Genomic DNA, 16,730 nt, shown 5'->3' with positions numbered 1-16,730 from the left:
ATTCGTTAAATCTAAGTACTAAAATCTTATATAAATATCCTGTATATAGCAGTGTAAACTCAAAATTCGTATAGACCTATACATTTTTCGCATAACACACAAGGCATTTCTAACCTATCAGGGATGAACTATAATCATTGTTAATTTTCAATAAAGTTTCTTTCAAAATTTCTAAATTTCACCTTTACAACTCGATAAGACATTCCTACATTACTTAAAATTTGCTATTTTTCGGTGAACTAAAGCCATTTTCAATTAGTCTTCAATATCTTTCATAATATTACCTCTAGTAGACATATTTGATTACCTTTCTTAACAAATTGATCAAGTATTTGGTCAAATATATATCATTCCTTCTTTTAACAATTTTCTTTTATTAAATAAATCTACATAATATATAGAGAAACGATCATTCAGAAAAAGATGTGTGTCTGCTAAGATTACCTTTTTTACCTTTTAATTTTTTCACTTAATTTTTTTTTATATTTCAAGATTAATTTTATAATAAGAAACAAATTTTCAGATGATGGTTCATAATACGGGAATCAAGAAAAGCCCTTTCTTCCCCGTATTATAAGGAATTTCTTTCAGGTCAACCATGATTTGTAAAATCCTGTTTTATTTTGAGCAGAACATTCTCATGTGCGATTGTAAATGATGTGCAATCTTCTTCAAAGCTGTTTTATTTTATCTTAATAATGGTATAACAATAACACTCGACGAGTCTAATTCTTTGTAAATAATGATAATTTGTTTTAAAAATGTAAAATCTTGAATTTTAAATTTTTGAAAGTGAATTTACTTTGATTTGAGAAATTGCAGTTCATTTTACTACGTCTTCCTGTATCTCTGATCATAATAGTATAATCATATCCTTACTTAAAGTCAAAAAAAAAAAAAATCGCTTATGTTTGCTTTATTTAAAGCAAAATTTATAAATTATTGTCTTTGTGACATTTCGACCGATAGTCAGAGGAAACGTTACAAGTAAAAGAATTATAGGTTATGAAGTTTAATGCAAAACCCTAACGAACTTGTTGGTTCTACGAAGGCGTGCTTCCACGGTTGCAATCATTTAATTTGGATAAATCAAGATCCAAATCATCAGGAAGATGATTTCAGCCACAAAATTATATTGCCGCTCAGAATCTTTAGAGACAACATAAAAATTTATACAATTTATAACAAGTTATGTATTTATTACGGAAATATCATTCGTCAGTTTAAGTTAAAATATATATATATATTACCGATATCGAAGATACTGTCTCTTACATGAATGAGTTCGTGCCTGATCAAGTGACTAGCCAAATGAGGATTTTTCTTCGCCTGTCTGAAACCTAAATAAGGAGAGTTTCCCATAAAGTTCTCGTGGAAGGCTTCCTCACGTGTAGTGTTTCTATATTTCCATCTGTACTATCAATCCTCTCCACCCGGCCACATTATTGTGGGCCTGGCCAAACCGACAATATGCTTCGTAAAAAAGTGCCCGCAGGGCGAAAAAAGTAAAACAAATTTCAAAAATCTCTTACTTTAAGTGTTCAACACCGAATCATAAGAATTCAAGAATACAATACCGGTATTGTTACCGTCATACAGTAGTGGATATATAAGTCGTTGCCAATTCGAGCGTTTAAATAGCTAACCAACAACAGATGTAGTTTAAGTCGGTAATAACATCTAATTAATCCGAAAGATAATAAAAATTAGGAATGCGAAGATAAAGAATTATAAGCAAACTGAATATACTACTGAATAACTTTTCATTATAAACGAGTCTAGCACTAATATACTCCGAGATGAATTATTTACGAGGAACTGAGTAAAAATTAACAACAAGCCGTCCGAAGGACTCCCAGTACAAGATATTTCGTTGTCAGACTCAAATACAGTACAACAAACTTCGAGTTCAGCGACTAGAAAATTGCTCTACTCGAATGCGTTAGCCGTGTCGGAGTTAAATCATCAGATACTATATTACCTCCATTAAACCCAAGGGTTTAGGGCGGATGGCCGAGCGTAGTAGCCTACCGGGGATCGAATCCGGACGGGTCTAAACATCCACAGGAATTTTTCGGGGGTGGTCCGACCGGATATGTCGGCCCCGTTCCTCACCACCCGCCGCATTGTGGGCATGGCCGAACCCATAATGGACTTACAACAAAAAAGCCTTCTTAGTGCCCACAGGGCGGAAAGAGTAAAAAAGAAACTACATTACCCTATACGGTGCGGTACTTCATGCTTCCCACGCAAAATATCAGAATGCGAGTCAGAAAATAGATTTAAAAAACCTTCAAACAAGGATTCCTCGAAATTGACTCTCTTGCTCGACAAAACAACAGATTTCGACGAAGGGTACGCGAGGTGGAAAATGTTTTCGCCAATCATCAATAAAAATATAATAATCGTAATAACACAAAAAATCACAAAATCTACATCTTGGAAAACAGAAAATACAGTAAATCTAACTTACGTAACTCTTAATACCAACAGTATTGCAGGAGATCGGTTAAAAAAAGTCGACGTCTTCTGAGCTAAACAATGCTCCTAAACTATATTATTAATATAAAAATAGATTTATACTAATTTTAAAATACAAAATAAAGTACGGAAATGTAAATATTTTTACCCTCCTTTCATACTGTGCGTAAAATATACATTACGAATTTTTCGCGGAAGTATGTGATTATTTTCTGTTCAATACGGAAGCATGCGCTGTCGCCAACACTCTATTTATTTTCTAAGTTATAAAAATAGAAGCAATAACAGTTATTTAAATTCCATGTTTGATATAATGTTATGATACATGTTTAAATAAAATTTAGGAGAATGGAATATCTGAATGAAAATCGATCGGTGAATATGTTTTATGTCTTTTTTCTTCTTAATTTGGTGCAGTTGTTTAAAATGTCGTTTATACACATATAAGGGTCCTTTACGATATAAAAAAGACATGAAAATCAAGAAAGCCAATTCTATAGAAAAAGTTATCTGCTAATGAAACGACCAGCAAAATTAATTCAAACTATATTAAATCCATTATTAACTATTTAAATCTGCTCAAACATGTATTAAAGTTTGATTAGCGTACGTTAATTAATGTAGATGTAAGGAAGAAATGTGCACATTACTATGTTGTCTCAATAGACGTAATAGTCAATAGCGGCTCGAAAAATAAATGGTAAATTCACTTTAAGAAAGCAAGAACTAACTATATTATTTGCTAATAAAAGCTCCGTAATATGTGAAATGTTTTACACATATTTATCACTATATATTTGCATAATATTAGAAGTATTCGTGATACTTCGTTGATATTTATCTTTTCTAATTTGAGTCACGATTAACTATAAATATTTCAAATCGATCACTACAACTGTATTGTTACTTAATACGCTATCAAATAAATAAAAATCGCCATTTCGTAATGTAAATGAATAACACAAATCATTCTTTAATGCTTGAGCGACAGTGAAGCAGGCAAAAAACAGGGACACAAAAATCACACAATAACCTTTATTCTAAAAACGTTATATCGGGTTTGCGGTTAAAAAACAGTTTCTTAAAATCGAAGTTTTACGTAAAATCGAGAAATGCTAAAACGAGCCCATGTGTTGAATCTTCAAATTAATGTTATTTGCACTTGCATTTTATAAAATGTTAATTTTCATATATTTTTCTTATATGAGATTAACAATAAATATTAAATTTTTAAATGTTTTTTAGTTGATTATGTGTTTAAATTTTTGCCTTCTGGATATTAAGTTAAAGTAAAATTCGTTATAATAAGATTTTTAAGATTATATTTTAATTATTATATATGATCGAAATTGTGTAGTGTCTAAAATTTCGAGACTTGTAAAAAATGTTTCTAGTCCTGGAAACAAAAATAGCACTCGGAAATCCTTTTCGTGATTGAAACTTATCCAAATTGTTCCCATATATTTTAATAAGGCCGGATGACGAGCGGTTAAATATGATAGTCTTTTGCTCTGGGGGACCCGGGATCTAATTCAGGCGGATTGATAAGCCTCAGGGACTTTTCGGGGTGGACCGTTCGAATACGTCGGACTTCGTCCCTCACCAATCGGCCACTCCATTATGGGCCGGGCAAAACCCACAATGGACTTGCTAAAAAATGCGCTTTTAGTGCTCTCATAGTTAAAAAAAAATTTGTAAACTACATACACTTTTTGTGATTTTGACCATCTTGTTGGGCTAAGACGGTGGACATTTAACCATTTAACCCAAGTTGTGGTCTAAGTCGAAAATTTTTGGGGATAGTTTCACTCTGATATATCGGTTTCTGATCCTATCCACTCAGTCGTCCCCATTTTGGATCTAGCTCAGGGGTCGACAACCCATGGCTCTCGATCTCATTTCCTCATTATACAGGTCTTCTCCGATAAGATAAGCCGAACAGCTGATAAATTACTACTATTTAGCTAAATGTTTCCTATGATGCCTAATGGATTTAAAGGAGAGATGCATACTTTTTCTGAGATATTTTATTATGAACTTAATTAAATTTATTAAGTGTTATGCCTGCCGAATACAAAATAAGAGAAACTGGTGCCAATGGACTGAACAGGACTTAGTTATTCCAACTGAAATAGTAGCGTACATACTAATCGTCTAAATTACTATCAAGAAAGAAAAGAATTTAACATTCCATATCGTACTCTTCGCAGAAGACTTAAAGGTAGTAATTTAGTAAAGCGAGCACTTGGATCAAATCAAATTTAACGTTAGGTACGGTGCCAAAATGAACAAAACACTTGATTCTCATACAATTAAGTTACAAAATCGAAACAAGTAAAGCCGATTGAAATCGATGTGCGAGGTACGAAAAATGGTGATATGAAACATGTACAATATATATTGCAGAGTATAATGAGCGTAGAAGGTACAAAAAGTGCAAAATTTTGATTGAATTAAATATTAAATAAAATAGGCATCTCACCCTTAATTTAGGCAACTTTCCCGGAGGTACGGGGTAGATGCCCAAAACAGACAAGGGTCATTTTGTTGCTCCCTCTACGTTACGTCGAGTTTTTATTTAACTTTGTTCACTTTTATTAAAACACTTGGCTGTATATGCGTTATATATGTATTTCTTCTGGAACCCACAGTTAAGCGAGTTATATGAGTTCATAAAAACTACAGGCGTCTCACCGAGTTTTACCCTATTTGTTAATCAAATATAAGTTTTTTTTTATAACTATCTGCAAAAGAAGACTTTACACACAACCTTATTCTCGCACACTTCAACCATGATCTGAATAAATGCATACTGCTTCTCTATAGAGCATGATTTGCACTAGACAAGAGCGCGAAAGCAGAGAGCGAACGAGGCGTGAGAAATGAATTTTTAACATTATTGTTTAATTAAACGTATTATTAGTATTATTAACTTATTATTTCATAAAAAATGTTAAAGAACAAGTTTTAAGAAACTTATTATTTGTTATAGCTAAGCTTTTGCACGTATTCATGTAAAATACGTGCAAAATCTTTGAATACGTTTCATCCCACTTATGTTTTAATTCTCAATTACTTTCATTGGGGTCTAGTTTCGGTGAATGCGTGTTCTGCCGAAAAGACTTTTGACGAGTTCTTCAGAATAATGAAACTACCATCCTTGTACAGTCTGTCTCCTTTTAACTCATCGTAACGATTACCTACACACCCACCTGCCTACATAAATGTTATGATCGATCTCTCAGTGCATTTGTATATTCTTCAGGTCAGAACAAGTTTGTCGTTCAAACTAGTTTGTTTTTTCGCGCGAAATCGGACAAATCTTTACGTCAACATTACACGATACATATTGTGAATTGTTATGTATTTAGAGATACTTTATGCAATTCCATCGAGAAAGTAATCAAACGTTCCTGGTGACATTCTAAAATACTCAAAGAACTTGTTCGATTGACTAAAAAGTTTTTGAAATAATGTGTGATACTCTCTATATTTTCCTCTTTTCTAATGAAGCAAACATTTTTTTCACGTGTTCTGTTCTTCCGTTTATAAGTAACACTTTTAATAATAAAGAGTTTTCCAAATAATTCGAATCATCCGTGACACCTATTTTTGTTGCGATGTAGACCCACAGTGCATCTAATTTTTTTCTCCGAACACGCATGTACAGTACTATAGCTGAGATCACAAGCTTCTTTTGTTAGAACACGCATCCGCATACTCTTAACAACAATCACCAAAACTACAGCTCACTACTTTTGGTACGTTGTTACATTTGCAACTTAAACAATACATGTAATTAATTACGATTGTAAATGTATTTAAAATTTATTTTTCATTTGCATATCTGCGGCTATTGGCAGCTGAGTTTTCAACCAGATTTTGAAAATTAGCTCTTTTCTCAAAACAATCTGTCGATTCTTGAAGAGACCACGATGATTGGAAATAGGTCTTCTTACAAGTTAAGTGCCTACAATACAGAAAGAGCGAAAAATTTTACAATTTTTGATCGTTTATATGTTTTAGAAAGATTGTAACCCTGATTTGCGAATTGCCACAGTAAAGCCGTATTATTTTTTAACAAATGATGTCGCAGATAAATTCATAACAGTATAAACTTTCTATACTAGAGTACAACTTAATTAATATTGTGCCAAGATATGCACACTATTTTCTGTTAAATCACTATTAGTTACATCTCTATTCGCGTGCCATCTAATGATGATCGATCTTGCATCGACATTCTTCTACAGAAACATTTTGTAATGATGCAAATTTAACAACCCGGTTAATTTTACCTAGAATCGTTCTTCGCAGGATAATCCATTCCCATTTTTTGAAAGCAAAATAATGTTAAGAATCACTCTGGTATTTTTGAATAATTTACGTTTTTATTCTGATAAATCTAAGCTAATTTCCTAAAGGTCGTTCATAAATTACGCAACACTACTTTTAAACTATTCAACTACCATCCCTCTTTCTGTAACGCTCTGCTAGGCCGTCGTACCCCCAAATTACGTAACGCATATCTCTTAATTGCGCTAAAGAATAATATACAGCATAGAAAATCGAACATTATATTATGTTATTAATTGCATGTTCGGCGTACAAAGCAGTGACATAAACAGTAGAGTTTGCTTCGCAACGCTTCAGAAACAAAAATCAATCATCCAAAGATTGAGACCGTAGTATTACGTAACGTTTCTGTAAAGCCTATCTTCGTGTAACGCATCGTAACGATTACCTACATACCCACCAGCCTACATCTACGTTACGTAATTTATGGACAGTCCCTAAACTCTTCCTTTATTAGGAATATCGAAAATTGAAGCGACAACATAATTTGTAGTCTCTCTCCAACTACACTCACGGATAAATCTATAAGATGCTAACTTAATAATAAAAGTTGCTTAGGAAGGAATTATACTTAAAGAATAATAATGAAAATATAACATTTGATATTTAATATAAATTTACGAATTAATTTTATTTGAAAAGCTATTTCAACTTACCTAATTTTAGCGATTCTTAAAATAAAGCCGTGGATCGGTGAACGGATAATAAATTTAATGCCTTTTGCAAGTTTCTCTTCGACTCGAATATAATTTTGAAATCGTGGAGAATTTTCTATGTAGAATTTCGAGATTTTCTGTCTATCAAACTGCAACCAGAATCGAAGCTTATCGGACAATGGCTATTTGGTCTGCGAAAAACATAACACAGTGCGCTCTCACGCAACCCATAACGATTTTTGTTCCATTATTAAGCACTTGAAGGAATCTAGCAACCGTTATCGAACGAAAAACATTATAAAATTATGTAAAGCTTTATTAATTTTATATCTTTCAAAATATAGTTTATCGCTCTACTTTAGAATTCATCATCGAAGCAACAGCCATTATATCAATATGCCAAATAATAATAATAATATCGGATTTTTGTCAATTTCACGATCTTTCGCCATTATTTTTATTCGTAAAACTAAGAATTTTAAATGTATTTTTCTATTTTTATATAGAGTAAAATTATAGTAAGTTATTATATTGTTAAAAATTTATTTTATTCTTTTTATATAAATTTTAAATCCTGTTTGAAGGTAAAACCTTAAAATGGCTTCCTCGCGTGTTCGACCATTAAAATTATTTCAAAACAATTAATCAATAACTTAAAAAAAAGAAATATATTAAACATGTACTCAGAAGAATGTAAACATGTAAATTGGCGCGATTTAATTTTACTCTTTCTGGATTTATTATAAATTAAAGATTTTAAACTAGCTTTTTTACTATATTAAAACACCTTAGTGCCTCTTTATAGGGTTACTTTTAGCCAATATCTTTTATACATCATTAGGTGCATTATTGTAGTCTAATAATTGGTGATAGCGGATGAATCCGTAAACAAATCGATCTTTAATCCGTTTGCTCCGCGTTACGAATCGATAAAATGGCGAAGCGGAGATAATGCCTTCCACTCTTTACTAATGTATATTTAGCTGTGGTGAATGAGAAAAACAAGTCGATAGTAAATGACATTCGAATAGTTAAATGTTTGCGTAACAGATGGCAGCACAACGTATTTACATGAAGTACATACTGTATAAGGTCTCTTCGATTGGTTGGATAGTATACATTTTTACGTCGATATGACATCATTATTTCAGTTTTACAATGAAAAATTGTAAAGAATGACGTCAAATTTACGTAAAAATATACACTATCAACAACAAAGCAAACTGACCTATAGTCCTTTGTGAAATAAAGTATAGCCTAATCTCTCACGGCTGTCTCGCTGGAAATATCTGAGTCATTTGCAATTTTTCGAGTTTATTCATTTTATTTAAATGGATGTAAATATTTCTTATGAAATCAAATTATATTTTTAATACAAAAATAAATACATTTTAATAATACAAGTTTTGTTTTCAAGTATGTAGCAATTACTTAATGAATTTGGACTATTGGAATTTTTACGTAAACGTTGCTAGATGATAAAGACTATGTGTATTGCCCAGTTCTTTTCTTAATTTTGTTTAATATTTTTACCGATAATAATATATTTAAATATAAAAAAACGGACAAAATTTCTTTAAACATATAAGAATTGAATTAAGAACGAGTCAAATTCTATCATCACTTCTTCAAAACTACTCTGTTTCTATCGATTGTGTATCTGGCTCGCGACACAGCCGCTTATAGCTAAATAACAATAATATCTAGATTTTCTCGTTTAATAATTAGTTATTTAATCGGTCATTAAACGATAAAAGAAAAGATCAAATTACATCCGGAAAGAGGAAAAAAAATGGAGGAGAGAATGTCCGTTCGTCGGAATCTGTCCGGCCAAAGATAGAGAAGAAAAAGTCAAGGGAAAAACCCGCGTAAAAATTGCACCGGTCAGACGAGTAGTTAACTACCTGGTTGTGACGTCACGACACAGGTAGAATAAGGAGGGAGTGTGACGCACGTGAAAACTCCGAGAATCCGCCATTCATTCTCTCCGCGTTAACCCTTTACCTCCGAGCGCATGCCCAGTGACAAAATAGCTACAGGTGATTGCACTTGACAGAAAAGTGACCGAAGAATCGAATCGAGCATCTTTCATCCTTACGTAAAGGTGAGAATATTTATACTAATTTTACTTAAATATATATATATATATTTCTTTTAATAAATATAAGCCTATATTAAACGCTTTCTATAATTTTTCCCGACAATTTTTAAAAACTTTCGTACGAATATTAAAAGAGAAGTATTGTCTTCGGATATCAGAGAGGCATGAAAAAGAAATAAATAAATAACGCGTAAGGAAATTATTTTAAAAATCTTTATTTGATAATTACAAAACGAATACTTTTCAATTTCATAGAATTCGCTATCCAAACCATATCGACGGGGTATTTATACGGTAAAAGGAAAAACGTGACTGTTCTGTTTGCATTTAAATGCCGATTTTGTGTCATTTGTCGCTGCTGATTAAAAAAAACAAACAAAAATAAATAAAAAATAGGCTTTATTTGTTGCCCTATTCTGTGGTATTTCTGCTCAAAAAACGAGGAGAAATAACTCTGGTTACCTGTGTATATATTCTATAACATCTGCGAGATTCGACCTTCCACTTCATTTCGGTACGAAGGACGAAAGAATTATCTTAAAAAAAACTGAAAACCTATCATAATAACATTATAAACTTCTTTTATTTTTAATTGTTTTCACATTAGAACTTAATCGGATCGATATATATGAAATTACATACGATGTAATAAGAATGTATTGTGTGCAGGACACGCAGAAAGTGTTGAATAATTTAAATGTAAGAATTTTGTTTTCGTCAGCATCTATTTAGTTTCAAAAATCATTTATTTAAAAAATAATTTTCATTGAAATTAGGTCAGTTAGATCAGAAACAGGAAACGGAGGCACGCCTCCTCGGGCTAGTCTTTATACTGTCGAAAAAACACTTTTTTTGGTTAAAATATGGTTCCTTTTCATTCTCTTCTCTTTGTATAAATATTCAGGAAACCGAATTTTTCAAGTTGCTAAATACTTCTATTTAACTTTCTATAGAGGAAGGAAGTGATAACTTTTATTGAGAAATTGTCGCGTCACTATCAGACTTCACCATCGAATTCATGAATAAAATAATTTGCAACGTCAAACATACCGTTATGTTATAGATTATATGGATTTTAATCGTGTAACTTAAACTGTAAACAAGAATATGTTCCAGATTTTTATCAATAATTATTTTTATTAAAATCTACGTAATGTCTTTTTAGCGTAAGAGTTGTTTCGTATAAATTACACATTATATAACTTGTTATTATATTCAGAAAAATTCCGGGATTTTAAACTGGTTTTTTATGTTTTCGGCAAATTTTTTAAATGCTTCAGTACGGAAAAAATGTAAATACAATAAATCCTCGATTTAACGGACGAATTGGGGGAAAGGGTGCGACCGCTATTACCGAAAGTCGTTAAATCGAATATTATTGCAATGTATATGTATACGTAAAATAATATAATAATGTACTGTACAGTACACTGAAGAATTTGTACTGTTCGAACCTTATAGCATGCTCTATGCGCGAATAAAAAACCCGAAATTCTTTAAATCGGGGGGTTTACTGTATTATGAAGTTGCTTTAAAGCACAAAAGATCAAATAAAAGACCAAATAGAAAGATTCTTTTGTGTTTCTATGCAACAACTAGGCCTAATTGATAAAGATCGATTAAATACAATTGCGGCCTACAGGCCTATATTTGGGTTTATTGCCGACATCGAGTGCAACGTTTATCGAGTAGAAAAACTCGACACTGTTCGAATATCCTACTCATTATCGTGTGTAACTGGTTCTATTTACAACCCAGTTTATCGAGTCTATCGAATTTTTTATTAATTATTTCAGAACTGCTGGCATTTTATCGAGTTTATATTTCGTCGGTCATCGCTTCTCGACTTAAATAAATGGAAAGGAAGTAATCTTTATTCTATATTTTATTATTTTTATTAAAAAAAAAAAAACATTTAAAATTAAAGTCAACGAAACCAGTTAGACGGGAATTATAATGGTGATTATGTATTTTCTTTGACTACATTATCTGGAATGTACTGACATCAGTGAAGTCGTTATCCGGCAATACCGGTGTTAATTGAATTGTATGAATCAGTGTAATTGTTATTATGTTTTCGTTGAAACATAAAAAAAAAATCCCCTGGTAGCCATAGTCGTCCATGTTTTTCTACAGATTCCAATTCTTGTAGTTGGTTAGTGACTCAAAACGTTAATAATTCAACACTATACGAGATTTCGGCTTGCTTTTTATTATTTATTTATTAAAATATGCGTTAAAATGATCATCTTGGCAATTTAATGTATTAAACACATTTACATTAAGATGAACGAGGCTCAATTGTTAGAAAAGGTTTGCATTACTTAATATAGAAATATAGCAGCGTATTAGTATGTAAGGATAAGAATAAAGGTTTAATTCAGATAAAATATATAATTGGTTAGCCAGCAAGAACCGATATTAAGCGGATTTGAATTAAAACCTGCAAACGTACTGGACGTTAATCCCTGTATCATTGTGAACGTTGCCACTAGCGCTGCAGATGAAGAGAAAACTCATAGATATTGTAAATACTGTACATAAGTACAAATGTATTTATCACATTTAAATCTTTTTCTTGTACTTAGTTCCCCCCCTTCGTTTATTTATTTGCAAAATAAAGGTCTCGGCTCCCTGATTTATGTTACTGCGATTTGCATAAGGATTATCGAATTATTTATCTAGTAATTGTTATTATAATTATTGCATAGTAAAGTAGTATTATATCAAATGGATTTACACTTAATTTATCCTCTTACGTGTGAAATTTAACTATCTGCTGTTTTCTGAAACAGTAAACTCTTAAATTCCACATTATGCAATAATTCTAATAACAGACATTTTAGAGACTTCCATCCCGCCTTAAAAAAGGAATGTTTGAAATTTTAACTAAAAATTACAATTTGTATATTAATTAAATATTGAATTTTGGAATATATTATACGCAATTAATTAATTAAAACTTTAATATAATTGAAATAAGAAATTACATATAAAAATTAGTCTATAATTTCGAATCGAATATCGTTATTTTCATATAAATTTCTCGAATGTTAATCACGTCTAATTTCTATACCAAATTACTAAATGTGATTTAATCTCACTTAATATTTTATTTTAGAATAATTGCCAATATCAGTTTTAAAGATTATGTAATAATTTTATTAAAATTTCTATCTTCGCTCGGCTCAACGTGGTCACAGACTACATTGAGCTGATCTCTTCAGTGGTCACAATAGCAGGTTTCACTGTATGTTGTTGATATGAAATTGATGGCACATGATTTGCAACTTACAAATTTGAGGAATAAATGTAACCGTTTTTGATTTAGATTAGTTTTTTAAAACTTTTTTTTGTTCTATGAGTATTAATAGGGCCTTTTTTCATGCCCATTGTGGGTTCTGCCAGGCCCACAAAGGGAGTGACCGAATGGTGAGGGATATGTTCCGATATATCTGGAAACAGACCGCTCCCGAAAAATTCCCGAGGCAATAATATATGACTTATATCACAAATATTCAAGGAGAAATTGAGACAATTATGGCAAATTTGTATGACGGTAGTTATTTATAATATCTTGTGGATACACACAGTATTTGTAAATGTTTAAAAGTGTAAAAAATAGTATTACAAAGCAATTTTCACAAGAAATTCCTTAACATAAAATGCAATAATTATTTTCATTCACTAAATACGAGCATAAACGTATACTGTATATCGAACAAAGTATATATTATAAAATCGTTAGTTTGCTTTTACAAAATAAAAATGCACAAATCAAAGTTTAAAATCGGAATCGGTAATGGACCAAATACCGATATGATTTTCGTGTTTATCACGATCGCGATTTATTTCAAGAACAATGTTAAATCAAATTGTTAAATCAAAAAATAACAAGATATATTTAAATTGAATATATAAATTAATTTAATAATTTAATATAGTAATTATTGAAAGAGAAGTAAAAGATAATTTCGGGATATTAAATATGCTATTTCAATTTAATTGTATTGACAAACCTCTAAACACTGGTAGTTGAACGGTTCGCGCCTGACTAACAACCCGGCCAAGTGGAATATTTCGGGTTTTCTTCACATATTTAACACCTAACGAGGGGCCAGTTTCCCATAGAAGTTCTGGCATCACCCTCCTCGTAGGCAGATTGCCTAAGTGTTGCAGTGTTTTATACTCAATCTAATCAAATTTATCACTTAAAATATTTTATTTATGTTTATTTTAAATATGATTATATATAAGTACAATTTTTAGTGTTTTAGTAATCGAAAACTTTAGTTAACCAATTACTAGTGACGGAATTTTTTCCAAATGATTGGCCATGGCACAATTTCTTTCTTAAATTTAGGTTAGCTGTAAGAGGTTAATTATGTTGTTAAATAAATAGATAAACATCGTATATATATAATAGTTAAAAAAGAATGTATTTTCTTCTCTTTACATTCTTTAATTGTTTCTATGAATCTTAAACATGGATATATAAATACAATTATTATGCAAAAATGCAACCGGAAGTGCAATTGAACTTATAATAATATTTATTTATTATAGAACACGAAGAAATCGATTTCATGAATAATTTAAGGCGCCACTTTGACAGGAATATACCTGGAAATACAATGTTCTAATAATTAGAAGCAAATTAAATTTAATATTTAGACAATAAACAGATTCGTCCGATAAAAAGCGAATAATAGATATGATAAAATCCTGATACTATCTCTGATAATTGTTGCCTAGCACCAGCGCACGTGTATCGTGTGGGTAGCCTAAATTTCATCCCTAAACTGCAAAGGGACCAACCCACTTGGACAAAAAACGGAAACTAATCCCTTGAGTCGAACTATTTTGATATATTATGAGAATCTAGCCGGATTTAAAATCCGGATCTTTCACTGTAATTTCGTGTCATAGGTCAAGTGGCCGCGAGGTAACGACCTTACGGCCATTTGGCCTACGACACCGAATTAAATCAAACCAGCTTTAATGGAATGGAAAGAAAAATTATTCGTGTCTTCCTACGAAAGTTCTGTATGAAGAAACTTCATCGGTTTTTGCGTTCATTAATTTTACATTCATTTTCAGCGGAATTAATGAAATGAGTGATTAATAATCTATTTAATAGACTCATATTGAAATTTAATTTGACAAAGTGTTCGAAAAATTTAACTAAAATAGGTAAATCTACTTCTGATATATTCCTGGCCTGTAGCATTAAGAAATAACGTTAATATTTAAATAAACTTCCAAAGAAGATAGACTTAGTTGCTTTTTTATATTTATATACGTATAAAACATGAATATTTCTAAACGAATTACGTGACATTAGATATCAACTAATTACGTATATTTGTTTTGTACGTGAGTGTCAATCGGAGTCCAGGAATTTAAATGGCGATTGAAACAATTTAACCATTAAATTTTTATTTAAAAATAAAGAAAAACATCGTTACATAAGAATGACTTTTTGATTACTTAAATCGATATAAAAACAGCTGATTAATGACAACGCAATTCTGTCTCGGGAAGCATCTCCTCGGCTATCTGCCGAGGAGATGCTTTCCGGGAGAACTCTCTATAGACTTTCTTTCTTAAACTGTTCCCTATTTAGGTGTTACAAACGTGAGAAAAGCCGGAAAACTCCACGTGGACGAGGCGCAAACCCTCTTATGAACGGAACTTATCTATGGATAAGTTCCGTTCATAAGTATTCGCGCTTTATGAGGGTGACACTATTTATGAAGCTAAATCAAGGTTTAATTGTATATCTATGAAGGTGCCGTCGAAGTATTTATAAATTTCTTTATTATTATATTTTAAAAAATGAATAATCAATAATGCATCAGTTAAAACAAAGAAAATTTTTCCCTTCATTTAAATCTTTGAATTAATTAAATATTTTACATCGCATTAATTTTATAATTAATCATCTGATTTTTTAAGTATATTATAATAAATAATTTTAATGAAGACAGTTTTATTGTTTCCTTTCAAGTCAGAAAATAAAATATTCGAGAGGAATAGAGATTTTCCTCCGGCTCCGAAAGAACTTATGGACCAATAATGGTTCCTACTCTTATAAAAATTAATGTTATTTTTACTAACAGAAAATAAAATATTTAATATTGCTTTTAATTAATGAAGAACATTCTATGTATTTCATTTGTTAAAAAAAAAAAAAATGGCTAAAGGGTCCCCATACAGGCTCTGAACAGTCTTATTCCAAGTTAGTGCAATTAACTACTTATAATGATATTTCTAACAGAATATTAACAGGTCTGAAATCGAATATAAAATTATATGCGTAGGAAGATTCCAAAAAAGTGAGATGGACAAAGCCTGTAACTAATTTCGGATCAGATCTAAGCCTCAAAAATATATGATTAACATCAATAAAACAATTGAAAACAGTTTCATCAAAATTAACTTTAATTTATATCATAATATTTATATAAAAAACTAAATTTTTGGGCTTTTATTTGTCCGTATCCGGTCCAAATATCTCGCTAGTTCTCTAGTGAGCCTGTACACAGGATAATTTGTCTTGAAATTTCTTCAAACAAGATTTCTTCCTATTGTCAAGGATATCCTTAATTCTACATTCTTCGCGATGCCTATTTGATATAAATAAATAATCGTTAGTAAAAAATTATAATGGAGATCACGTAGTCCGAATGATTAAATACCACAACCTACCTATGAATTTTTGATATCAATTAGAAAACATTAAAGAAAAATTTTGTAATGTTTTGAGCTTTCGAAACGATGGGTCGAAGGACACGATTCGTATAAGTGACACGAATTCTTTTTCCTGCTTACATTACGTTCATTTTAAACCTTTCTATGAATTATTTTCATGTATTTTTAGTAATAAAATTGCTAGATTTCATCTCCTAAACGATTTAAGATTTCTATTATAAAAACATAAATAATGTATAATATATATATATATATACAATGCGAACGAATTAACTATTCCGGAATAGATACTTAAACAATTGTTTCATTTTTTATTAATAGATTTTTTATCACTTATTTAGGAATTTTGTTTTTAGTTTGAAAATAGATATGTCTTTTTTTCCAAGAAAGTAACAAAGAACGTATACAAAACATTCATAAAT

At 30.9% G+C, this 16,730-nt stretch overlaps 2 protein-coding genes across 3 annotated transcripts in view; one reads left to right on the top strand and one right to left on the bottom strand.

The window, feature by feature from the left end:
- LOC136988778 (probable glutamate receptor) overlaps window positions 1-7,733 on the bottom strand; it is a 30,831-nt gene extending 23,098 nt beyond the window's left edge. The window contains exon 1 of the mRNA XM_067286741.1: window positions 7,494-7,733. The gene's annotated coding sequence lies outside the window, so the exon portion shown is untranslated. The remainder of the gene's footprint in view (window positions 1-7,493) is intronic.
- Window positions 7,734-9,340: 1,607 nt separating this feature from the next.
- Window positions 9,341-16,730, top strand: part of LOC136988720 (sodium- and chloride-dependent glycine transporter 1-like) — a 44,266-nt gene continuing 36,876 nt past the window's right edge. Inside the window, exon 1 of one of the 2 annotated variants that reach the window (XM_067286676.1) lies at window positions 9,341-9,597. The gene's annotated coding sequence lies outside the window, so the exon portion shown is untranslated. The remainder of the gene's footprint in view (window positions 9,598-16,730) is intronic. The other variant, XM_067286675.1, reaches the window with a different exon arrangement.

This window comes from Centruroides vittatus, unplaced genomic scaffold (genome assembly GCF_030686945.1).
Source record: "Centruroides vittatus isolate TY-2023 unplaced genomic scaffold, ASM3068694v2 scaffold_386, whole genome shotgun sequence".
Taxonomy (NCBI): domain Eukaryota; kingdom Metazoa; phylum Arthropoda; class Arachnida; order Scorpiones; family Buthidae; genus Centruroides; species Centruroides vittatus.
This window is presented reverse-complemented; position numbering and strand designations above follow the sequence as displayed.